This window comes from Cupressus sempervirens, chromosome 10 (assembly GCF_028749045.1).
Source record: "Cupressus sempervirens isolate cs-2001-9-10 chromosome 10, ASM2874904v1, whole genome shotgun sequence".
NCBI classification, from domain to species: domain Eukaryota; kingdom Viridiplantae; phylum Streptophyta; class Pinopsida; order Cupressales; family Cupressaceae; genus Cupressus; species Cupressus sempervirens.
This window is the reverse complement of record NC_143127.1, coordinates 449,214,035-449,241,873: the sequence shown is the minus strand read 5'-3', so window position 1 is coordinate 449,241,873 and position 27,839 is coordinate 449,214,035.

The following is a 27,839-nucleotide window of genomic DNA, read 5'->3' as shown; positions in this document are numbered from 1 at the left end:
AAAATAGCCTAAAGATTTCTTATAATGTAAGTTTTAATATATACTCATTAATTATTAATAATAAAATATATAATTTTAACTATATTTAATAAATGATACTAATCATTTGTTAATGAATATGTAATATATTTAAAATATGAGAATATTTAATCTTGTCATTAACATATGACATGTCAATTAATTCATATTTTATATATTTAAACTAATTTATAATTATTAAAGAATATTTGAAAGGGTAATTATTTATGACATAAAATATTTTATATAATACTAAATTACATTCAATTAATATCATATAATAATCTCATAATCTCTAGAGAGCCACAATACAAAAGAGTATGGTGGAGTCAATAAGAAGTATAGAATTATTAGAAAGTTGGTATCCTATTTTGGGAACTTTCTTTTAATTGCATTTCTATCGTTTCTTGAAATTTATACACGCTTGCACCTATTGTATACCATTAACATTCAAATATTTGCTAAGAAGATCTATGATTTCTTTATCATGATTATTAAAGACATTTCCAAACTGTATGAAATGATTCTTTAAGTTGAAGACATAAATGTGGAAGAACACGCTTGCACCTATTGTATACCATTAACATTCAAATATTTGCTAAGAAGATCTATGATTTCTTTACCACGATTATTAAAGACATTTCCAAACTGTATGAAATGATTCTTTAAGTTGAAGACATAAATGTGGAAGAATCAATAGAATGTATGAATTGTGTCATATGTATCTTCTCTTCAAAATGTGATGATTGACCATATAATTTAAGGGGGAGACTTCAATCATGAGTGATTCATTTGCTACACATGAAGTTATTCAAGTTATTCATTTCAGACTTTTTATCTGATAGTTTCACAATCTTCACTTTAAAAAAAAATTTTTTGTGATCATATATAATTTAAATTATCAAATCATTATGTTTAGATGATATTTTAATTTTTTATGATGAAATTTATATAATATGTTATTGATCAAGATTTAGTACAAATTATGTTAATGTAAAATAAAATTTGATACTGTAAGACTAAATAGTTTGTCAATGAGATAATCAATTTAGAAGTAATTTTAAATTTTTATGTAATATAAATAGAATGTATAATTTACTCATTCATTATATAAGTTCATATCATTATTAAGGGTATTTTTTATTTATTACAATCATGTTATCAAAATTATAAATTATTTTTTAATTTTTAATTTCTTTATTTATTATGGAACTATTGTACATAGGTTGTCCTAATAAGAAGTGGGGAATTCATTAATTTGAGAATGTTCTATTCAAGATTTTTAAAAAATGAGATCATAAAGAAAAAATATTGCAAATCACACAACACAATTTTCCCTTAAAAAAAGATTCAATAAGGTTTAGTGAAAAAATGTTCTAGTTACAAGTGTTTCTCTTACAAACATAACTTCTACTTTTCTTAATAAAGAGGATCCAGGGGTCATGTTGAAGTGTGACACCCATAATAGAAACTAATATCATCTCATATTAGGTCTCCAAACTTTTGCCTTAGGTTTCATCTTAGGGGTATAAATGATAAAAGATTCATAATAAATTTTATGAATTCAAATGCCTACTTTAAAGTCCACTAAGAATATGACATGAAGCCTAAAATAGCCTAAAACCCACTTTAACTACCACTAGTTGTCACTTTATCATAATCTATTTCTCTTAAGTTTAATTGGAATCTTTGCTTAAGTTTAAAAATAGTATCTTCCCAAAGCACATGGTTGAGCCCACCTGAATTTTCATGTCCATTTCAGTTTTCTTGCCAAACTTCAAATGATTTAGTTTACTCTCTTTTATAGACACTAAATGTAACATTATATTTACAATATATTTATATATTTAATGGTTATTATCAATATATGATATATATAATTTAAATTATTTATTAAATATTTAAATTGTTAAATAATAACATGAATAAAAAAATTGCTTAGATATTATTAAATATTTAATATAATATTTAATTATATTTATGTAATGTTATAGAATAAAACTTACAATCTATAAACAACTAAAATGAACTAAAAGAGAGTGCGAAGGTAAAGTAAGACCAAATTTATAATTATTAAATAATATTTTAAATCAATTTAAATATAAGATTTAAGTAGTAGTGTATGACAGCTAGTAGGAAGAGAGTCCCAAACACCATCTCTGCTTTGGGTCATTAAAACCAAGCTACATAGAAGCACACTCTAACTCCAGTAGTTAGAGTCCCACCCAAGCAAAACCACAATAGATTTGGAATAACAAAAGTCTGACTAGTAATCTAGAAAAGAAAAGTTTAGATTGGTAATAACAAAAGTCTGACAAGCTATGGGAAATGAAAATTGTGGTGCCTTCATTTGAAATGGTACCCACTAATCAATGCGTAGCATGTGCTAATTTCAGCCCAACCTAATTTTCATAAATATGACCTATCACTTTAACATAAGCTATTTTGGGAAACTAAATATTCAAACTATTGACCAAGATAAGTGCCTAGTCATAAGATGTTATAATATTAAGACTCCAAAGAAAAACTACTAAATTCAATGTCAAATTTTGATTGAAAATAAGGAGGGCTCAAAAAAATTCATGCGAAACTTTTAAAATGCTCAACCATTCATTAGAATATGAGTTTTAATTATGTTTAACCAAAGGGGTTGGTGAGGTGGTCTATTGAAGGTACCTAAAAAAGAGCGGATGACTTCTACGAACGAATCTAAAAATTCAAGGTTCATCCAAGGTATGAAAAGAATGAGAACTAGTTGGAACAACATTATGAGTGAAGAGGGAGAAGGAAATATTAGTAAGAAGCCTTATACTAAGTGGCTCACTCTTGGTATTGGTTCATGTAGAGAGGATGTCTCAAGGCCAAGCAAAGACCTATATGGCAAGGGTAAAGTAATGGATGAAGAGAAGAAAGGTGATTCGAATTGGCTTACACTCAAAATTGACTCTTGCATTGAGGATGAATCAAGGATGATCGTGCATGTCATGGAAAAAGGTGAGGGTTTGTGATATAGAGAAAATGGATCCAACAGAGAGGTAAAAGTCCAAGAAGACTCAACTTTTGTAGGTCAAATTGAAGAGGACATCTTGAACATTATATTTTGCAAGCTTCCTCTTCCTACTCTATTCCAATCTCAAGCTGTTTGTATTTCATGGAGAACTTTTATTTTTATCTTTGTTGAGTTTCACAATATGTGGGAGCAGAGAAATAAGAAAATGTGGTTGGTGATGGCTCTTCATGATGATAGAGTGGAGGCTGCTATAGGGCTTGCTTTCTATGATGTCAGTCAAAGAACTTGGTGCAAAAGGATGCTTAATAATGTGGGAAGAGGTTGGAATTCTAATTGGAATCTCAAAGATGGAGATGGGGGCCTTCTAAATTTTATTAACTAGAAGGGATTCTTTAAAGTGATCAATGCACTCACTATGCAGACCCATTATCTTGAAGATGTTAGACTGACAAGAACAAGAAAGATTCCTCATTATGTGAACAAACATTATGACAAGACTTCTATGCACCTCAAATTTGATCCCTAGAGAAGGACATATTAGGTAATTATTATAATTGCAATTACTGATCTTGGGTATGGTAAGAATTATGTTGCTATCAATTATAAATTTGCAAAAAGGAGATGAATTTTTAAATGGATAGACTGTTGGAATATTTATTGCAATATTCATTTGCCCCTGGAGCCAAACACCCACCTAACACTTGATAGACTATTGAATGTTCAGAAAATTGAATGCGGGTAGGTGAGTTTTTCAAATTTGAAAAGAGGGGGAAAACATTTCTGCCAGTAAGACAAAAGGAATGATTATATTCATTTGACTAGTGAGTGGAGTCAAAGAGAAGTTGCAGAGAAGAATAGAGAAGGAAGAAGAAAGAAAGTGATCAATAGATACAGTTGTGCAGAGTATAGAAGGAAGCTTGTTTCGTGCTTGTAGTTGCATGTGTTTCTTTGTTGGTCATTCTGTAAGTTTGTTGTTTGTTGAATTCATCATGTGAAGTAGTGATTGTTTTAGGAACTATTGTATATAGCCATTAGAGCTGCAAGTTTAAAGTTTGAAGTTTGAAGTTTTACCTATTTGAAGTTTTAGGGTTTTCTGGTTGAAGCCAAATGATCCTAGATTTTGTAATAGTTTTAAATCAAAGTTGAATAGAAAGCAAGTAGGAATACTTGAATCTATTGCTCTTCCTCTATTTGTTGCATTTGAGAATTTTATTGTTGTATACTTCAACCTTTGGCTCCCTAGTTTTAATGGTGCAAACATTCACGCTATAAGTCTATCACTCCATCATGTCTTTGTTTGAAGTTTCTCTCTGTAGTTATTACTGAGCTCACTTAGCATCCACTTCTACTAAGCTCCACTTTGCAGTGGTGACCAAGCTCACTCGGCATGCATTTGTGCCAAGCTACCCTTTGAGTGCCAAGTTTACTCAGCTCCTTCATGTGCCAAGCTCACTCAACACCCTCCTACCACTCGGCTCCTTCACGTGCCAAGTAAGAACTGTCACTTAGCACCTTTATGTGCTGAGTGAAATTTTAAGTTTGTGATTTTTATATTCTTCACATGGTATTAGAGCTTTGAGACCCCACATCCATAGTGAGTTAGGGCATTTTTTTAGGGATATTTCACATGGTAGGGGATGCAGGAAAGATATGGCAACAACCACCATCCTTCAATGGACAAAATTATGATACATGGGCAAAGAAGATGAAAACCATAATGGTTGCAAATGGTTTATGAGAGTTTGTGATTAATGGGTTCAATGATGTGACAGACCCAACTAAATATGCTGCTCTCAAAAATCCATAAAAGACTCAATTGAAAGAGTTAAGAAGAAAGGATGCTAAGGCATTAAGTGTTATTGAAGCAACAATGACAGAGACAATCTTCCCCAAGGTTGCAGCAAAAAAATATGCTAAGGAAGCATGGGATATCCTTGAGATGAACTTCAATGGAACTAATAAGGTTAGAGTAGTGAAGCTATAGATGATCAAAAGAGAGTTTGAGAACCTTTAGATGAGGGACAATGAACCTATTGCAGAGTTTAGTTCATGAATCTCCACTTTGATAAACTAGTTCAAATCAAATGGAGAAGAATATGATGAGCAAAGAATTGTAGAGAAAATATTGAGGAGTTTACTTCAGAAATATAATAATCTTTTCATGACCATTGAGGAAGCAAAGGACCTCACCACATTGACCTTGGATGAGTTGATGGAAACTCTTCAAACCCATGAGCATCAGATAAACAGGTCAACAACTACTTTCCAAGAGCAATCTTTTGAGTCTCAAGAGAATTCAAGAGGTAGGGGGAGAGGTAGAAATGGCTCTGGTAGAGGCTCAAGAAGAAGAGGTCATGGAAGGAATGGTCAAAGGAATGCTAGTGCAAAACATTTAGGAAGAGCAAGCAACCAAGAGGGAGAAAACACCTCTCAAAACAACTCTAGAGGAGGTAACAAGAATTACAACTCCAATAAGAGTAATGTTGAATGCTACTATTGTCATAAGTATGTGCATTATGCAAGTGAATACAAAAAGAAAAAGGGTGTTCAGTCAAAGCAGAATGCTAATGTGTCTAATGTGAATATGGGAAATGTAAATAATCCCACAGCCTTCGTCATGTGTAACATTGGTGAAGAAAGAAGCCCTGAGGTATGGTACCTATACAGCAAATGTACCAACCACATGAGCGGTAATGAAAGTTTATTTTTTTTCATTGATAAGAATTTTAAGTTTGAGATTAAAATGGGAAATAATGAAACCATTCCCATAGTGGGCAAAGGATCTATTATGGTTTGCACCAAACAAAGTGAGAAGGAAGAGATATAAAATGTGTATTTTGCCCCCAATATGAAGCACAATTTGATGAGTGTTGGTCAACTCATTCAAAATGGATACAAGGTACTGATGGAAAATGACAAGTGTGTCATTTATGAGAAGGATGGGAGTAATAGATTACTTGTAGCAATCCAAATGACAAAGAACCAGATGTTTCCATTGAGGATAGAGACATGTTTCTCTTCTCAAGTTAGTGTTGCACCTCCCAAGCATGCATGTACAATAGTACACTAGCAATTAGCTCTTAGGAGCGTGATTGAAGACCCCTCCAAGATTTGGCATCTTAAGTATGGACATCTTGGCTTTTCTGGTTTAAATTTTTTGTCCAAAAAAAGAATGGTAGATGGTTTTCCAATCATTGTAAATTCATATGACAAGTGTGAGGCTTGCATATTTGGTAAGCAACATAGGCTTCCCTTTAATTTTGGAAATTCTAGAAGGGCTAGAGCACCATTAGAGTTATTGCATTCTAATTTGGTAGGCCCCATGCAAACTACTTCTATCAGGGGGAGTACTTATTTTATGAAATTCATAGATGATTTCAGTTATAGGACATGGGTGTATTTTTTGAAGAATAAATTTGAAGCTTTTGATAAATTTGTAGAATTTAAAGCCCTAGCCGAAAAAGAAACACTATATTAAGGTCCTTAGATCAAATAGAGTAGGGGAGTATACCTCCAATATGTTTTTAAATTTTTCTAAGAAAAATGGCATTAAGAAAGAGCTTATAGCCAGCTATACACCACAGCAAAATGGAGTGGTTGAGTGAAAGAACAGGATCATTGTTGAAATGACAAGAAGTATGATGAAAGAAAAAGGGCTCTCAACTAAATATTGGGGAGAAGTTTTAGCAATAGTAGTATATTTGATCAACATGTGTCCTAAAAAATCAATTCATGACAAGATACCTCTTGAGGCTTGGTCAAGGGGTAGATGGATAGTTGAGCACTTGAGAGTGTTTAGATGTGTAGCATATGCACATGTGCCTAAGGAACAAATGCAAAAACTAGATGATAAAGGTGTGAAGTGCATCTTCATAGGGTGTAGCTTGGAATCAAAAGTTTATAGATTGTATGATCTAATTGAGAAGAAGATCATTATTTCAAGAGATGTGGAGTTTCTTGAAAATAAGTCATGGGATGGCTCGGTAGATGAATCCTCAAGCACTTCAAGCAAAGTGCCTACTATTGAAGAGGAAGAAGATGACATTGGTGATCAACATGAAGATGGAGTAGTATATATAAATTGTAGAAAAAGGCAAAAAGGGAAGCAACACTTAACGTGCCAAGAAACAACTCAAGGCACATCAAGATAATCCCAAGCTAGTGTCTGAAATGGTAGTAACAGCAATACTAAAAATTTAAATCCCACTCTCACCTCCCTATTACCAAGAAAGACCAAAATTATAAGGGAGATATACCGAGAAGAAAGGTATGAAGAAGATTATGATGAGAGTTTAAATTTTACACTATTTTCTCATAGTGACCCAATATATTTTGAGGAAGCTATGAAAGAGGAGAAATGATATAATGCTAGGGATGAGAAAATAGATGCTATTGAAAGAAATGAGACATGAGAGTTAACTACATTGTCTCCCAAGAAACAAGTAATTAGAGAGAAATGGGTTTATAAGACCAAGTGCAATGTTGAAGGAAAAATAGATAGGTATAAGGCATGTTTGGTGTTCAAGGGGTACAAGAAGCAATATGGAAAAGATTATAATGAGACATATGCCCCAGTTGCAAGAATGGAAACCATGTGTGCTTTCATAGCAATTATAGCCTAGCACAAATGGAAGGTTTATCAAATGAATGTGAAATATGTCTTCCTAAATGGTGTATTGAAAGAAGAAGTGTATGTGAAGCAGCCACTTGGTTATGAAGTTGTAGGTGAAGAAAAAAAAGTGTATAGATTGAAGAGAACTCTTTATGGGCTCAAGCAAGCTCCACAGGCATGGTATAGCAGGATTGACTCATATTTTATGAGCAATGGTTTTAGCAAAAGTGATGGTGAGCCCACATTTTACATCAAGGCAAAAAATGGTAATGTGTTGATTATTGTCTTGTATGTAGATGATATAATTTTCATTGGAAATGATAATTTCCTAATTAGTGAGTTCAAGGAGGCCATGAAAAATGAATTTGAAATGATAGACCTAGGTCTCTTAAAATATTTTCTAGGCATAGAAGTAAAACAAATGCATGATGGTATCTTTATCTCTCAAGAAAAATATGCAAGATAAATCTTGGAGAGATTCAAAATGCAAAACAATAAGGTAGCCCCAACACCAATAGTAGTAGGTTTGAAGTTGAGCAAGGAAGATTGTAGCAAAAGTTTCAATCCAACATATACAAGAGCATAGTTGGAAGTTGAATGTATTTGATAGCAACTCGGCCAGACATAATGCATGCAATAAGTTTGATTTCCAATTTTTATGAAAACACCAAAAGATTTCCATTAGCAAATGGGAAAGAGGATCCTAAGTTATGTGAATGGTAGCAAGGGATTTGAAATTTTGTATACTATAGTAAATGATTTGAGGTTGGTAGGTTATACAGATAGTGATTGGAATGGAAGTTTAGATGATAGGAAGAGCACTTTCAGATACATGATTCATATGAGATCGGGTGCAATTTTATGGGCATCCAAGAAGCAACCTATTGTTGCTCAATCTATAGTAGAGGCTAAATATATAGCAGGAAATGTAGTAGCATGTCAAGCTATTTGGTTAAGAAAGATCTTGATAGATTTGAATGAAAGGCAAGAGGATGGAACCAAAATTTATTGTGACAACATCTCCTCAATTGCATTGTCCAAGAATCCAATCTTCCATGGTAGAAGCAAGCATATAGAGATCAGATATCACTTCATTAGAGAGTTGGTGAAGAATGAAGATATCAAAATAGAATTTTGCAAATCTGAGCAACAACTAGCAGACATTTTTACAAAGCCATTAAGCATTGGAAGTTTTTACAAAGGGGGAGTGTTGGAATATTTATTGTAGTAGTCATTTGCCCATAGAGCCAAATGCCCACCTACCACCTGACAGATTGCAAAACATTCATAAAATCGAATGTGGGTAGGTGAGTTTTTCAAATTTGGAAAATAAGGGGAAAATATTTCTGCCAATAAGACAAAAGGAATGATCAGATTCATTTGACTAGTGAATGGTGTCAGAGAGAAGTTGCATAGAAGAACAAAGAAGGAAGAAGAAAGAAAGTGATCAGTAGATCCAGTCATGCAGAGGACAGAAGAAAGTTTGTTTTGTGTCTGCAATTGCATGTGTTTCTTTCCTGGTCATTATGTAAGTTTGTTGTTTGTTAAATTCATCCTATGATGTAGTGATTGCTTTAGGCACTATTGTATGCAACCATTAGAGCTACAAGTTTAAAGTTTGAAGTTTGAAATTTTACCCGTTTGAAGTTTTAGGGTTATTTTAGGATTTTCCAGGTTAAGCCAAATGCTCCCAAATTTTGTAATAGTTTTAAATCAAAGTTGAATAGAAAGCAAGTAGGCATACTTGAATCTATTGCTCTTCCTCTATTTGTTGCATTTGAGAAGTTTATTGTTGTATACTTCAAGATTTGGCTCTCTGGTTTTAATGGTGGAAACATTCACGCTTTAAGTTTGTCACTCAATCTTGTCTTTGCTTGAAGTTTTCTCTTTGTAGTTATTGTTGAGCTCACTTGGTATCCATTTGTGTCGAGCAGCCGTTTGAGTGCTGAGTTCACTTGACTCCTTCATGTGCTGAGCTTACTCGGCACCCTCCTGCCACTTGGCTCCTTCACATGCCGAGTAAGAACTATCACTCGACACCTTTATGTGCCGAGCAAAATTTTAAGTTTGTAATTTTTATATTCTTCACATTGATATGGGAATGAAAATGAGCTTTTCTCCTAGAATTTTATTGAAGAACCAAATAATGTACTTGTTTTTGGGAGATGGGGAAAAGGTTGGTATGTATGATCTGAATGGAAATGGAAAGTTTCATTACCTATCAGGGATGCAATCTGTAATGGAAGGCTTCTTGGGTATTGTTTTGTTCAAAGGAAGAATTATAATGCTTTGTAGAAGTGGGAAAATGGAACTCCCACCATATACGCTTACTTGAATTTTTATGAGTTTGATGAGCGTGGGAAGCAGCGGGCATCTAATATGAAGCTATTGTATCGCCCGAACCTTTGGAAGATGAATTGACTTGTTGCATTCGGGGGTTATATATGGATAAATGAACATGACCGAGATGGTTATATCATATCTATCATTCGTGTAGATTTAATAAATGGGGAGGCAAATCCTTTGCCAGGAGTATTCGACTATGATGGGAAAAACTGTGTATCCATGGGACTAAGCTTTTTCCCATGCTCTAATTAGGTTAGGTTTTGCTCTTCTCTCATTGCATTTCCATTGTTTCCTGAACTCTTAAGTGTTGTTGCATCAGTAAAGGGTTTCAAATATTAGACAATTTTGTTACATTTTTGAAGTTCTTTTACTTTGAAAAATGTAGTCAGTATTACTTCAGATTGCAGTTGGATTTATCAAGTTCTGTTACTTTGCAAGATACATATTATATATTCATCTTCTATTATGTTTCTCGTATATGTTATTTTTTGATTTTAGGCTTGTGGAATCTGATCTTTATTTTAATATCCGAACGCGCCGAAATAGTCAGAAATGTTTTATAGTTTATATTTTTGCTAAAAATGATAGATTATTTATCATAAAATAATGCTAATTTTAGACTGCATATCGGATAATGTATGTAGAATTTCACAGTGTTGCTAGGTCATTATCTGTGATGGAGAAAAGAATTGCATGGTTTAAATATTTGAATTATGTTTATCTATATTTTATTTTGGGAACAATGCTGTCTTATATCTCTATTTTAGAATGTAGGAACTTCAAATCTTTGACTTTATTTAATTTAAATATGACTTTCTCTTTCTTTGACATTTATTTACAAAATAATAAATATAATAAAATATGAAGTATTTTAGTCTCTGATCTCTAATCTCTATGTTTGGATCCTTAATCAGTTGTTTCCATAGAAGAGGAGGCACATGTGGAAAAGCACTGATCAAAATGCAAGGTTTTCTGCCTTGATTGAATTCCTCCTTTTTTTTTTTTTTCCATTAATGCTACTACACTTTTAGCCTCACAAGTCTTGGCAAGTATGTTGACCTTGGATCTTCTATCACTTTTTGTCAACTTTATCCATTCTACCATATCCTTAAGGGTGCCTTCAAATGACCCCAGTGCATCAGCATTTACTTCAAACTGTATACCTTCATCCTTTAGCACTTTTGTGCATTCACTAGTTATCCTCAGTGCTTGTCTTGCTTTTACTTTGTAGCTGATGGTAACCTGCATACAGATTTTATACGTAATGAGTGTCTATAGAGACTCAATAAGGATTCTACTCTTATCTTTAAATATATCATATTCTTAATAAGCCAAATAGACCAAAGCAAATGAGAAGAGAAAATAGAGCAGAAACTAATTGCATGATTGAAATATTTTTATTATGTTTTTCAAATAATAAGAAATACCACCAAATATAAGTTTAAATGATTAGAACTTAAGTTAAATGATCCAAGGTCCGTATGAATCAACATCTAAACATGGGACCATCTAATCATCATAGCCTCAGTTCCTCATCTGTGATCTCTATGTTTGGATCCTTCGTCAGTTTTTCTATGGAAGAGGAGGTGCATGTGAAAAAACACTAATCAAAATGCAAGGTTTTTTACCTTCATTGAATTCTCCCTTATTTTTAGTGAACACTACTAGACTTTAGCCTCACAAGTATTGGCAAGTAAGTTGACCATTCTGCCTAACCTAGTGTTGGGCCTTTATACCATGGCACTAGTGCTAGCTTGGCCACTTACATCAATTTTCTTTTTCAGGTCTTCTATCTATTTTGTCAACTTTATCTGTTCCACCATATCCTTAAGGATGGCTTCAAACAACCCTAGTGGATCAACCTTTACTTTAAATTGTATACATTCATCCATTAGCACTTTTGCACATTCACTTGTTATCCTCAATGCTTGTCTTACTTTTACTTTGTAGTTGAAGGCATCATGCATATAGATTTTATGCATAATAAGTCTCTTCAGAGGTTCAGTAAGGATTCTTGTTAGATAATTTATTTTGAGAACAATGTTATCTTATATCTCTGTTTCAGAATGTAGGAACTTCAGATCATTGATACCATTTCAAACTTTGGCTAGTTTCACTTTATTTTAATATAAATTTGACTTTCTCTACCCATTATTTACCAAATTAAAAATGAATGTAAAATATGAAGTATATTTGTCTCTAGAATCTATGGTTAAATTAGAAATATTAATATTCAAATTAAAGTAGTCAAAGGGATAACTCTATGCACTCATTATCAAAGATGTTTTGAAAATGTTTAAGTGATTTTTCTTAGAAGTTGAAGACATGAGTGTAAATAATAGATATTTTAAAAGGTATACAAAATTACAAGAAAATGTTATTAAGGGTTGTAATCTTTATCAATGCTTACCTCAGCTTGTACTATCATGATAATGAAAATATATAAGATATGAGAGGATAGATAATGTATGTCAATCATTTGAAATTTTTTTCTATTAATTATAATGAAAAGTCCATGCCAAGAAACACCACAAAATATAGGTTTAAAAGATTAGAAATATGTAGTCTGTAAACATTGGACCATCTACTCAAAAACCAAACTAGAGAAACAAAAAGGAAATAAACTGTATCCTCAGCTTTCCATCGATGTTGTCCAAGGCAAGGGACCATATGACCACCACAACCTTAGTTCCTCATCTCTGATCCTTTTATTCGGAGCCTTAACTAGCTTTTTCCATGGAAGCCGAGGGCGTGTGTGGAAATGCACTGATCAAAATGCAAGGTGTTCTACCTTCTTTGAATCCCTTCTTGTTTCCCATGAACACTAGTATGCTTTTAGCCTCACAAGTCTAGACAAGTACACCATTCTACCCAACCCAGTGTTGCTAGCCTTGGTCCTATATGTCATGGCACTGGTGCTAGCTTGGCCACTTGCATCATTTTGTTTGTTTAGGTCTTCTATCTATTTTGGCAACTTTATCTATTCTACCATATCCTTAAGGGTGCCTCCAAACAACCCTAGTGCATCAACATTCACTTCAAACTATATACCTTTATCCTTAAGAACTTTTGTGCATTCACCTTTTATCTTCAATGCTTGTCCTTATTTTACTTTGTAGCTCATGGTAACCGGCATACAAATTTTACGCATAATGAGTCTCTTTAAAGACTCGATAAGGATTCTACTTGTATCTTTAAATATATCATCATTCCTAATAAGCCAAATAGACCAAGAAAATGAGAAGAGAAAATGACCCAGGAAAAAATTGCATGATTGAAATGTTTTGATTATGTTTGTCCTATACTTTAGTTTGGGAACAATGTTGTCTTATATGGCTGTTTCAGAATGTAGGAGCTTCATATCTTTGATACTATTGCAAACTTTGAATAGTTTCACTTTATTTTAATATAAATATGACTTTTTCTGCAAGTGCCCTTTATTAAATTGAATGTAAAATGTGAAGTATTTTAGTCTTGTAGAATCTTTGGTTAAAATATATATGCTGAAACTATTGAAAAGGCTCTATAAAACCAAGGCGGAAATATTAATATTCAAATTAAAGTAGTCAAGGGGATCTATGACCTCTTTGTAATCATTGCCAAAGATGTTTTGAAAATATTTTGGTATTTTTTCTTAAAAATTGTACACGTAAGTGTAAATAGATATTTTGAAAGATATCAGAAATAATAAGAAAATGCCATTAGGGATTGTAATCTTTGTGAGTGTTTACCTCAGCTTGTAAGATATTAGAGGATAGACAATATATGTCAATCATTTGACAATTGTTTTAAGATAATGGAAATTATATAGGTAAAATGTTTGATCAAATGTATGTTTTTATTGAAAAGTGTGTCTACAAATGTGATCATTGTATTTTATTATTTAAGTTTTTCTTTAATGAATTGGAAGAGGTTTAACCATTTGAAATTTAATCTTGAAAATTTTTCATTTCATAATTTAATTATGTTCATATTTTCTACACCATCATATTATTTTATTCAACAATTTGTTGATGCTATGTTCTAGACAAAAGCATACCAAAAACACTTCATAAAGATTTGTAAAGGCAAAAAAGAAAATTTCGAAGTTGCGCGAAATCAAAAGAACAGTTTGACTTTCATGGGTAGTTGGAAAGTTCAACTTCACTGTGGTATTCCATGTTTTGCTCATCTTGTTCCAGCATGTACAGTGTGGTATTTTTTTTTTTGCAGTGGTTATATTATTTCATGTTTTTAATTCATTTTTGATTCATAGCTGACCTATTTATAGTTGGTGGGCAATCTTTACAGAGTTAATCATTTCAATTATTTGGTTCAGGGCTCTGTGGTTCTCTGCCTCTTTTAGAGTTGGTTCTTTTGATTTTGTGATTTCCCATGTCTTCGTGTGATTTTTTGTGCCGCTGTTGCTGGTGCTGTTCGTTTCATTATAGCAGCAATTTGTATAATCGTGGCTGCTCTCATTTTTCAATCTTTTAAAATGAGGGTACGTTTTCTTCTGTTATCACGCTGTTGCTGGGTCATCATCTGTGATGGGGAAAGAATTGCGTGATTAAAATCATCATCTGTTGATTATGCTAATCTCAGACTGAATAATGGATAATGTATGTACAACTTCACGCTGTTTCTGGGTCATCATCTGTGATGGAGAAAGAATTGCGTGATTAAACTATTTTGATTATGTTTGCGACACATGTATTCAAATAAACTTTATTTTGAATCGGTGTTTTGTAGCATTGTTTTGGCAATAATGCTAGCTTATATCTCTGCTGATTAGTCTTTCATACTGTTGTAAACTTTGGTTAGATTCATTTTATATTAATATGAATATGACTTTCTCCACTGGACCCTTTATTTACTAAATAAATTGTATGTAAAATGTGAAAAAAATTATTATTGATGAAATATTTCAAAGTATTTAAGTCTGGCAGAATCTATGGGTGCAAACTATATACATCTGAAACTATTGAAGCCGCTGCATAAATCTGAATGGAAACATTAACAGTCAAATCAATGTATGTAAATGTATAATTGATTGTTTTAGAAGTTGAAGACATGTCTGCAAGATAAATATAACATAGATATTTTGAAAAGGATATAAGAAATTATTAGTAAATAGAAATAGTGATAATCTTTATCAATGCTACCACTGTTTATTTCAGTTTGTGCTACAGTAATAATGAAAATATGTAAATATGGAATGATAGATAATATATGTGTATAATCTGACAATTGTCTTAAGAAAATGGGAATTATACAAGTGTTTGATGAAATGTTCTATTGAGATAAATATTTGAAAATGTGATAATCCTATTCTATGATTGAAATTTGTATTTAATGAATTGAAATTGATTCAATAATTTGAAAATCAGAGAAGAGATTTCCACAATCTATGATACTTATCCATAAGAATTTCTAAATCACATCAAATAACAGGTATAAAGCCAATTGGCCCATTCATCAGGTTTTGATCTTTGTTTTGTATTGCCATGTGTTTTCCCACCACTCGGGAGACTCCTAGGAACTTTTTTGTTATTGAGGAAATAATGTCCAAATATGACCTAGATATTCCTCCGGCTTGCGACTGGTGAAACTAGTAATCCCAAGGAAAAATCCAAAAATCTTAAATGGAAAACCCAAACCCTTGAAGAATCCTTGTTGTTTGAAACTCCAACTGAACGCAAAAATGTATCTTTCAAAACTAGTCCTATCGGCACTCCAAAGAAAATAAAAATTCTTAAGGAAATAATTGAGGTGGATAATCAAGACTAAGAAGGGTTAGATGGTGAAGGAGGAGAGAAGAAAACTAGGGCTCTGGGTTATAGAATTTAACAAGTTCAGGGAAAGGGGATCTGAAAGGCTAAGGGTTAAAAAAGAAAAGAATTACAAAGAAGCTAGCAAAGATGATTCTTAGGATAAACAAGATTAGAGACCTATGAAATCAAGGATGAAGAAAAGCTAATAAGAGTGCCAATGGAGAGGAATTTGAAGAAGGAGGACCAAGAAGCTCAAATTGAGGTTTTTATTGGGCCTAATGTTGATATCTCCATTTCATAAAACCCCATGGCTAACCAAATTAAAGTTTTGATCAATCAAGTTCCCTCCAAGGACATAATATCGAAAAGATTAAAAAATATCTAGAAGAACAAATCAAGGTCCTAAATGAACAAGTGTTATCTCTTAACAATAAGTTTGACAATGCCATAACTTGCATTTAGTTGGGTGTGGCCATTTGGACTATATGTAGGGTCCAGAAAGAAATCATGAGGAAGGTCATCTTTGGCACTATCATGGGTAACATCAAACTTAAGAAATTTGTCATGTAGAAGGACACTATATGTGTGGAGATGAAGAGTGCATGGAGGATATATACAACTAGATTGAGGATCCCAAGGACTTGGTGGAAAAGAACATCAATCAAGCCTAGTTTTTCATTTTGTGTGTTTCAATGTTCAATACTTTTGATTACTTTCTTTTAATGGTTATTGTGCTCATGCTTGTAGTTTGGGACATAGTTTAAATACTATTATGTTAAATCTAGCTCTAAAACTGAGTTGTTTTTTTTTTTTATCAAAAATGTTTTGATTGATAAATTACACTTTGATAGTAGTAGTACTTTACTTGATTTTTTTATTAAGTTTTTCTTTAATAAAAATAGTTGTAAAGAAAAAAACTAAAAAGATATAGAAAATCAAAAGAAACAATAATTGAAGCAGTAATAGAAAAAAATAGTATAATTTAAATTCAACAAAAGAGAATCGATTAGATTCAATAATCATCTAAATGGATGATAGTATAGGGGTGCATGGGAATCTTTAAAATGCAAAACCTTAACAAAGAAAAATATCAGTCACACAATCATTAGGAAACCATAATCAATTATCAATGACTTCAATTTGGATGGTGTACAAAAGAGTGAGAAAGCAAACCAAAGATGGCCAAATGGGAGCTATTGGAGTTTAAAGAGGGGATGCAAAGATTTTATGGCTCAATCTAACATATAAATGATTGTTGAAGTTGTATTATAAGAGATTTAGTATTTTAATGTTATGATTTAGATAAAAATAGTTGTAAAGATTTAAAATATATGTATAAGTTACACAAAAGAAGAAAGATTTTATTGGAATCCTTTAGAATAACTAAAAGGGGGGGTGAATTAGTTATCCAAGGTCCAAATGTACATATAAAAATTTTCACAACATAGTCAACCCATATCCATAAAACATTTTCATCATGCATGCATCCATTAGATCATACAATCATTTAATCTTCTAGGTTACTATTAAATCAACTTTGTAGAAATGTAAGAATAAAAAATAACATATGTAATAACACATTTGACACAATGATTTAATGTGGAAACCCAATTTGGAAAAAACCACCAGTAGCATGCTACTCATTCTCACTCTTCTGAAGTGATGCCCTATGAAAGGTCAACCTTGTTAAAGGTTACAATGCACACTTTTAAATGTGACCTAGTTAAAGCATTTCAATCACCCTATTAGGACTGAACCTTGTTAGAGGATATTAGATCATTCACTTAGAATGTCACTCAGTTAAAAGATTTACAAATGACTATTAGGTCAACCTTAATCTAAAGGATTTACCCTAGATTGGTACAATGATTAGAAAGTAATAGTAAGGCTTGATCTGATAACAACTTATAACTCATTTGTATATTAGAGATCTATATTTATAGTCCTCCATTTTCCTTGGCTTTCACACACTTCAACTTTGATAGCATGTTCACCCTTTAAGCATCTATACCCTTAAGCCTTCTTTCTTTGCTTGCCAATAGTAGTCTCTTCTCTTAGGTCACTAAATGAAGCAATACACTAGACTCTTTGTCTTCCTTGGGTTCTTGCACATGAAAATCTTTACTTCTGATCAACCATCTCTATACATAGAAAATTAAGATCTTTTGTCATTCAACCTTCATCATCCATTTTAAGGTTAGGTTGGATTAGCTAGGATTCAATAAATCTATCCACCTTTGAATTTTATTCCCTTAGAAACTTTTCCTTCAATCCTCTTTGAATTCACCTCAAAATGGTTCATCTTGATTTTTGTACCACCAGCTCACCAAGCTTATCTTCCATGCAGTTCACAATCCAACAGATCAAACCCTTCAACTTAGATTCATCAAATACATGATCTTTCTTATAATATTAACACTTGGTATTAACTTGATTTTGATGTTCAACACATACTGTGTTACTCGACATCCACTATGAAGACACTCAGCACAAACTAAAGTTTACTGGTGCTCAGCATCAACTAAACTTTACTTAGCTTACACTGTATCACTTGGCGTGTAATGGATTTTGACTTTGCTTGGCTCCAACTAATTTTTTTCTCAAGTTACACTAAATTTTCTAGGCACCTACTATGTAGATTGTTAAGCTTGGTAAACACAATTCATTTTACTTGATCTTCTAAACTTAATCAGTGTATCCATCCTTTGCAACCTTAAGTAGATAATTAATGCACTATATTATCACTGTCTTAACTGATCTTTGTAGTCATTTTCCATATCATAACTCAAGTTTTCCTCTAGCTTCTACTGTTACCTCACTTGATCAAATCTTCTTCATCAATCAAACAAATGATAGTACTCAAATCATATAAGTAATTATCTTACTAGCAAGTAGCAGGTTTGACTTTAGTGACAAAATAATGATTATAACACATTTTCATACTTGTATCAATCTATTTTCAACAATTTCCCTCTTTGGCATTAATAAAAAATCAAACTTAATCAGTACAACAAAAAATAATATAAAAAAGAAAATAATTTCTTGTACTGAAATCTCTCCCTCTATCAACAACTTTCATCTTTTGAATACATTAGAAAATTTTATTCTAACTTTCATCTTTTCAATAGGTTACAAAATTCTATTATGATTAATAGATAATCAATCAATTCATCCTTATGGCTTCTTTTGGATCACTTCTTATATCTCCCTTGACATTAGCTCCCTCTGACTAGGTATTCCATGTTTCTTCTATATCTTCTTTCTGCCTTTCTTTCTACTTTTCTCTCTTAGGATTTCTCCCTCTTTGACAAAAATTCCAAAGACTTGTCATCTTAATATGAAAATATGAACATTTTCATGTTCTCCCTCTATCACCTAGCTTGTGATAGATTTGTAGCTCTAATTCTTTGATTAGTTTAGGCAGCTCCAAAAGTAAGATCCACTGCATCAATGTGTAACATATGTCAATCATCTTGTTTGATTTAGGAAACTTGTCATATTTTTTTCATAGCCTTTGATAGGGGTATCACCCCTATTTTACCTCTTAAATACTCATAAGCATCCTTAGGTAATGCTTTTGTGAAGATTTCAGATATTTTCTCTTTTGTGTTAACATATTCCATCTTCACTTCTTTATCTTGAACTAATCTCTGAAGTAATGATACTTGATTTAAATGCCCTTAGTCTTTGTATGCATCACAAGATTCTTTGATATATTTATAGCACTTGTATTATCACAATAAAGTATCATAGGTTCAGTGATTTCTTCCTCCATACCTTTGAGTAGCTATTTGATCCGTACAATATTTGTACAATTTATTGTAGTAGAAACATATTCAACCTCAGTAGTAGATTGAGATATGTAGTTCTATTTCTTGCTAGTCTATGTAACCAATCATTTTCCTAAGAAAAATACTCCTCCATTAATTCTCTTTCTGTCATCAATATTTCTAGCCCAATTAGCATCATTGTAGGCTCTTAGTTCAAATTTCTCATTTTTTTTGTAGCATAGACTATAGTCTTCTATTCCTTTTAGATATCTCATTATTCTCTTAACATCCATCAAATGATTCTCCTTGATATTAGTAGAGAATATTACAACTATCTCAATAGATAATGCAATATCAGGTCAATTGTGTGCTAAATATTATAATTTTCCAATCATAGGCCTGTATAATGATTATTAACCTCAGTTGAATCATCATTCTTTGACAATTTATGTGTTGTCACCATAGGTGTGCTTATTGGCTTGGTATCTTCCAATCAAAAAAATTTCAGTATCTCCTTTACATATTTTGATTGAGTGATGTATATACCATATTTCATCCAATGTACTTGCAAACTCACAAAGAACTTGATCACTTCAAACATAGACATCTCAAATTCTTTCTTCATTTCATTTGTAAAAATTTTACATAAAGTATCTTGACCTCCAAATATGATATCGTCAGCAAAAAAATTAGATAGTAAAATACTTTTTCCTTTCTCTATCTTCAAGTACAGACTACTATTATCATCAGTCCTCTCAATTCCAATTTTCACAAAATAATTATAAAGCGTTTCATACCATGCTCTTGGTGCTTGCTTCAAACCATATAAAGCTTTGTGTAGTCTATATACTATATTTTTGTTGTTAGCATCCAAAAATCCTTTTGGATGTTCTATATAAACCTCTTCCTCCAATATACCATTCAAAAATGAAAACTTAACATCCATTTGATAAAATTTGAAATATTTGTATGTAGAGTTCCTACTCCTTCCAATCATGCAATAGGAGTGAATGTTTCTCCATACTTTATCCCTTCTTCTTGTGCATAACTTTTATAAACTAATCTTGCCTTATTTCTTGTGACTTCGCCATTTTCATCTAACTCTCATTTCCATACACTAATTGGTGCCAATCATATTTTTATCTTTTGGTGTAGGAACTGGAGTCCACGTCTTATTTTTCTCAATTTTTTCAATCTCTTCTTTCATGGATTTACTCTAGCTCACATCTTCTAAGGCATCTTTAACTATTTTAGGTTCTTGCATGCTAAGAAAACATGTATCATTTCTCAACTTGTTCCTTTTCATTAGTCTATCATCTTTATCTCCAATGGTTTGTGTTGCAGAGTGATGTCCCTTGACATACTTAGACAGTCTTGGTCCTACTCTATTTTCCTCATTTGGTCTCTTAACTTTTGAATCACTATGTACATCTCTATCAGGTAGTTCTAAATCTCTTTCATGTACACTAAACTCAAAATTAAAAGGTGCCTCAAATTCATTCTATAACTCAGTACCTAAACGTAGCTTGGTTCCTGAATGTAACTTTGCATTCCTAGTATGTGACTCAGCAGTCACTGAAACTTGTTGATTTGTAATTTAATTTACATCATCTTCATTAGCATGCATACCTTCATAAAAGTATACAAATGATTTGTATTCTTTTGGCTCCTTCATAGGTTCAGCCTCATGTACTTCTGTATGTTCATCAAATTTCACATTTGCATTTTCTACAAATTACTTAGTGTTAGTATTTAAACACTTATAAGCTTTACTTCTTGTGGAAATGCCAAAGAATAGACCTTCTTCACTTTTTGCATTTAATTTACCATTCCTAAAATCTTTGAGAATATAACACTTGCTTCTAGATACCTTAAAATATTTTACATTGGGTGAGTATCCATACCATAGTTCAAAAGGTGTTGAATGAGTATGTTTCTTGACTTGCACACAGTCCAAGGTATAGAAAGTTCTACTTACAATTTCTTACTAGTATTTCAAAGCAACACTTTTCTCCATCATGAGTTTCCTAGCACAATCCATTATAGATATGTTTCTCCTTTCAACAATTCTATTTTGTGGAGAGCTCTTAGGGGTAGATGTTTGTCTTTTGATTCCTTTGTCATTATAAAATATCTCAAACTCATTTAATGTAAATTCTCCTCCTCTTTAAGATCTCAAAATTTTTATATGTTTACCTGTTTCCTTCTCAAATCTTGCTAAGTACTACCAAAACATTTGGAAAACATTAGATTTCTATTTTAGAAATATAATTGTCATAATTCTAGAATAATCATCAACAAATAGCATAATATACTTATCTCCTTTGTATCTTTGTACATTAATTGGTCCACACAATTCAGTATGAACAATCTCTAGTATTGCTTTAGATGTATGAGTCTTACTCTTAGAACTTGACTTTGTCATTTTGCATAACTAATATTGTTTGTAAATTATATTGTCAAGTTTCTTCAACTTAGACAAACATATGACTCTTCTCATGTTACTAATGCTAACCAAGTTATCAAAATTAACATGATATAACCTCTTGTGCTATAACCACACATCATCAAATTCTAAAACTAAACAAGTAGCATCCTACATATCAAGGTAAAATATATTACCTCTAGTTTGATCACTTTTTCCAATTAGTTTTCCATCAGTATCATATATCTTAGCAATCTTGTTCTCAAACTCAACCTTACAACCTGAACTATTTAATTGTGACACACTCAAGAAATTATAGTTATGTCATTCAACATAATAAGCATTGTCACACAAAATCTTTTCTATGAGTTTGGTAGAACCTTTTCCTTTTATCAAATAGGGTGCATCATTACCAAACTTTACACTATTTACATCATAATAGTTCAAGGTATTCAACTCACTTTTATCTCCAGTCATGTGATGTGAACACCCACTATCAATGATCCATTTCTCATTCTTGTTTACACAAGACACTAGTGTAGTTTCCTTATCCTCATTAGAATCATCCTACATTGCAACATACACCACTTCATCATCATGATCGTCAGATCTATCTTTAGTTTCCTCTTCAGCAATGTACCAAAACTTTTTGTTTTTCTCTTTGTAATATTTGTTGTCTTCATCTCTTCTACTTTTGTACTTGTCTCCACCTTTGTAATTCTTCTTCTCTAGACATCTAGCAACAATATGACCAACCTCATTGAAAATGAAACAAATAATAGGTAACTTACCTTTTAAATTGCCTTTACCTCTGTGAGATCTCCTTGCTAGTAGTGCTTCAAGTTGTTCTACATCCTCCTCATCTCTATCACTATAAATGGAAACATTTTCTACCTTTTTCTCCTTCTTCTCATTAGGTTCCTTCAATGATAGTTTAGCTTTGAAAGTAGATTCAACATTTTCATATTTGAAGTTATCAAAATTAGATAGCTCAAAAGTAATGAGCCTACCTACTAGACCTTTAAGAGGTAGATTAGAACCCGGTATACATCTCAATTCTTGTATTGTAGAATCTTTAATAGCATAGATGGGTAGTAGTGTTCTCAAAACTTTTCTTAGCATAGTCTCATAATCTATTTTACTAGTAGATCCTCTTATTGCATTAACAACATCTTTTATCCTAGAGCAATATTGAGCAACATTCTCACCTTCTTGCATTCTCATATCATTGAACTTGCCTCTAAGACTTTTAGATTGGCTCTTATATCATTTTTGTCTCCTCTATAAATCATTTGAAGAGCATCCCATATTTTCTTTTCATTGTCACAACCCTTGATATCATCAAACTCGCCATAGCTTAGGGAAGAGGCAATCTCCAACATTGTCTAGTTGTGTTCTTTCTTCTTTTTCAGATCTTTAGCAGTTAAGGCTCTAGTAGGATAAGTAGGCTCTATGATGATGGTAGATTTTGCATGATCTCCAAGACCTCCTAGGTGTAGCTTCATTAGACTTTGTGATGCAGGGAAGTTCTCTCTATTAAGCTTGGGTACCTCTCTTTTTGACATCTTGGTCTTTTGCTTCTAGTACCTTCAAACTAGTTCTCTTAAGAAAATGGCTCTGATAAGAATTATTGGAATTCTTTAGAAAAACTTAGAGGGGGGGAAAATTAGTTATCCAAGGTCCATATGCATAAATAGAACTTTTCACAACTTAATGAACCCATACCCATAAAATATTTTCATCATGCATGCATCCATTAGATCATACAATCACTTAAACTAGTAGGTTACTATCAAATCAACTTTACAGAAATGTAAGCATGAAACATAACATATTCAATAACACATTTGAGACAATGATTTAATGTGGAAATCTAATTTGGCAAAAAGCACCAATAACATGCTACTCATTCTCACTCTTTTGAGTGATGTCCTGTGAAAGGCCAACTCTATTAAAGGTTACAATGCACATCGTAAAATGTGACTTGGTTAAAGGATTTCAATCACCCTAGTAGGAATGAGCCTTATCAGAGGGCTTTAGATCATTCACTTGGAATGTTACCTAGTTAAAGGATTTACAAATGACTCTTAGGTCATCCTTAATCTAAAAGATTTACCCTAGACTGATACAATAATTAGAAAGTAACAATAAGGCTTGATCTGATAATAACTTACAACACATTTGAAGATTACAGATCTTTGTTTTCTATCCTCCATTATGCTTGGCTTTCAGACACTTCAGCTCTGATAGCTCGTTCACCCTTCAAGCATCTATACCCTTAAGCCTTCTTTCTTTTATTTCCAATATTAGTCTCTTCTCTTAGGTCACTGAATGAAGCAATACCCTAGACTCCTTGTCTTCCTTAGGTTCTTGCACATGATAATCTTTGCTTTTGATGAGCCATCTCTATAAACTAAAAAATATGATCTTTTTTGTTCAACCTCCATCGTACATTTTAGGGTTAGGTTGGATTAGGTAGGATTCAATGAATCTACCCATCTTTGCATTCTATTCCCGTCTAGAAACTTCTTCAATCCTCTTTGAATTTGCCTCAAAATGGTTCATCTTGAATTCTATGCCACCAACTCATCAATCTTTTCTTCCACACAATTCACACAATCCAACAAATTAAACTTGTCAGCTCAAATTTATCAAATTCATGATCTTTCTCATAATGTTAACACTCGACATTAACTTGTTTCCAATGCTCAACATATTCTACATTTCTTGACATCCACTATCAAAACACTTAGAACAAACTAAATTTTAATGCAGATTGGCATCAACTAAACTTTACTCAACTTACACTATATCACTCAGCATACATTGAATTTTGACTTTGTTTGGCTCTACTTAATTTTCTGCTTGGCTTACACTAAATTTTCTCAGCACCTACTATGCAGATTATTAAGCTTGGCAGACACAATTCATTTTTACTTGTTCTTTTGAACTTAATCAATTTATCCATCCTTTGCAACCTTAAGTAAATAATCAATGCACTATAATACCACTATCTTAATTGATCCTTTAACTCCTTTTCCATATCATAAGTCAATATTTCCTATTGGTGTTATTGTTATCTCATTTGATCAAATCCTCTTCATCAATCAAACAAATGATAGTACTCAACTCATATAAGCAATTGTCTTACTAGCTAGTAGGTTTGACATAACTGACAAAACAATGATTGAAACATATTTTGATTCTTGTATCAATCTATTTTCAATAGATTTAGCTTTCATAAAATATGTAACTTATATAAAATACAACTTATATTTTTCTATCATAAAATATGATATCTTTTAATTATAAGTTTTTTTTCTTACTAGTAATATAAAAAAAGTTCTAAGATAATTAAAATATTTTTATAGCTTATATTTTTGTAAAAAAATGATACATATTTTTTAATAAAATAATGTTAGATTTAAAATAAATATTGTAAGTAGAATGCATATTGTTTTGATAAAATATATTAAAAGTATTTTGGTTTTATATATTTAGTGGTTGCAAAAATTTTGCACCTAAATCTATTGAGGAGTCTCCATAAAATCAAAGTGGAAACGTTAATAGCCAAATAAAAGTAGTGAAGAAGATCTATGAACAATTTACAATCATTTTAAAAGATGTTTTAAAATTCATTTAAGTGATTTTCTCAGAACTTAAGGAATACATGCAAATGTAAGAGAACCGATAGAAGGCATTAAGTCCTCTTAAAAATTATGTGTATATGATTAACAATCTATAAATTTTGTTTCTAGAGTCTGTATAGAGACAAGATCAACAAAGGAAGAATAGGTAGATAGGGAACTAGGGTTTCTAAGAACATTGGTGATGAAGGAGATTCAAGGAAGATTACAGTTACCGAATTTTCATTTGGGTGGAATCACCTTCTAGAGGCTCTCTATTGGCCATTATAACTTTGGTTTTGGTGTAGGAACCATCTCTTTTGTGTATTTCCTAGCCAAATGTTAGATTATATGGTTATATCGTGTGTCAAATTTTTTAATGACATGAGATCTTTCTAGATTTAACTTATCTATTTGTATTGCTCTAAATTGTGTCTAGATAAGGGATGGAGTGAAAGTGCTTTGTGAGATTTTTCATCCACATCATGGACTAGTTTATGTTTTGGACATGTGTGTGGGGTAGGAAACTAGGTCAAATGGTTAGATGGGTAGCTATGTCCCATCTTAGCTTGGAATATCATTTCCATTATGTGTAATTATAGTGGCATGGGAGGAATTTTTGAGATGAGAATGTCTTTTTTTGTTTAGTTTGTTCTTGTCCAAACTTGTAACGTGTGTTAGTTGAAAAAGTTTGGTGATGTAGCTTAAAATAGGAAGTCATCTATGTTCCTTGTCTCCTCCTTGGTTTGTCCCCACTCTTTACAAGTTATAAGTGTGGTGATATTTGGAATGAAGCTAAGGTTGTTTTCTCTTGTTTCCTCTACTTGGCTCCACAACCTTTTGAAGAAGCATATTAATAATTGGTCATGGAGGTATCTTATTCTAGTAAATTGGTGGAAGTTTCTAATCTTTATTTTTATTTTGAAGTTTATGAAAGGAATCATTACTCTTTTATATATTTTTAGGAGGCTCTAGAGTATGTATTACATGATGTGGATAAGGGAAAGTATATTAAAAGATGTAAGTTGATTTTGGAGTCCAAACAATCCTATTTGAGTTGTGGATATCAACTAAACTTCTAAATGTTACTTTTGGGTTGTAGATGTCTTCTACTATCATGGTTGGGCTGAGACAATTAGATAAGGATTTGATTGACCACTTTGGTTTGTGGGAACACATTGGGTGGATAAGGGAGCTTCTCTCCATGGAGAGCATATAGAGAGTGTTCTATTATGCATGCCTTCTTTTCATTCATTCCTAGTGGGCTATTGCTACTGGATAATTATTTTTGTAGGGATTCTATGGTAGTCTTGGAAGGTAGGGTTGGAAATTTTTATGTGTATTCATTTCATATGTGTCATTTCTTTAGTAGGATTTGAAGGTTTAGGATACTTTGGAAAATCCTTGAATTTTTGGAGTCCTTTTGAAAATCCTCAAAGTTTTGGGTTCCTTTCATAGACCCATTGAACTTGGATTTAAAGACTTCTATTCTTAGGTATGTTCATTTTTTTTTGTGCTATATTGTTAACAATATTCTTAGTGCAATAAGCCTCAAGGACCTGTCAATAACACTACCTCTTTCATCAAAAATAATGTGGCTGAACTAGATGATTCCATAAAATTCTTTTATGACTCCATCTGACCAAAGACTTGATGTAATTTCTTATTGCAAGTGATCAAGATGATTGTTGAGTTTGAATTGTAAGAGATTCAATAACTTAAGAATGTTAGTATTTAGATAAAAATAGTTATAGAAACAAAAATATAAGTGATAAAAAGGGATAAATATTTAGTTAAGAACAATGAAAACAATCGCTAAAATAAAATTTAGAACAATTCAAATTCAAATTTGCATTATTGTTACCTTCTAATCCTAACATAATATCAAAAAATTTTGAAATAGTTAGAATTTTTTTCATTGTTCATATTTTTGTTTTTTGGATTAAGTTAAAAATATCTTTTAGAAGGGGATTCAAAATCCCAATTAAAATATTACATAAAGTTATTAGAAAACGTACCAAAGATTTGAAACATTGTTAACACATAGATAAACCATCAACTTGCCTAGCAATCAAAAGAAAAATAAAAGACACTACAATTAAAATGCAAAAATTACAAACCAAAAATTGACCCACCTAGGATCTGAACAAGATCCTTGAAATATTTAACAGTTGCAAGGCCTCACCCTGATCCATCATAGCACATCTGATACATTTTATTTTGACACATTATGACTCAATATGTTTGAGACATTATTTAGTGGACTGGACATTATCTAT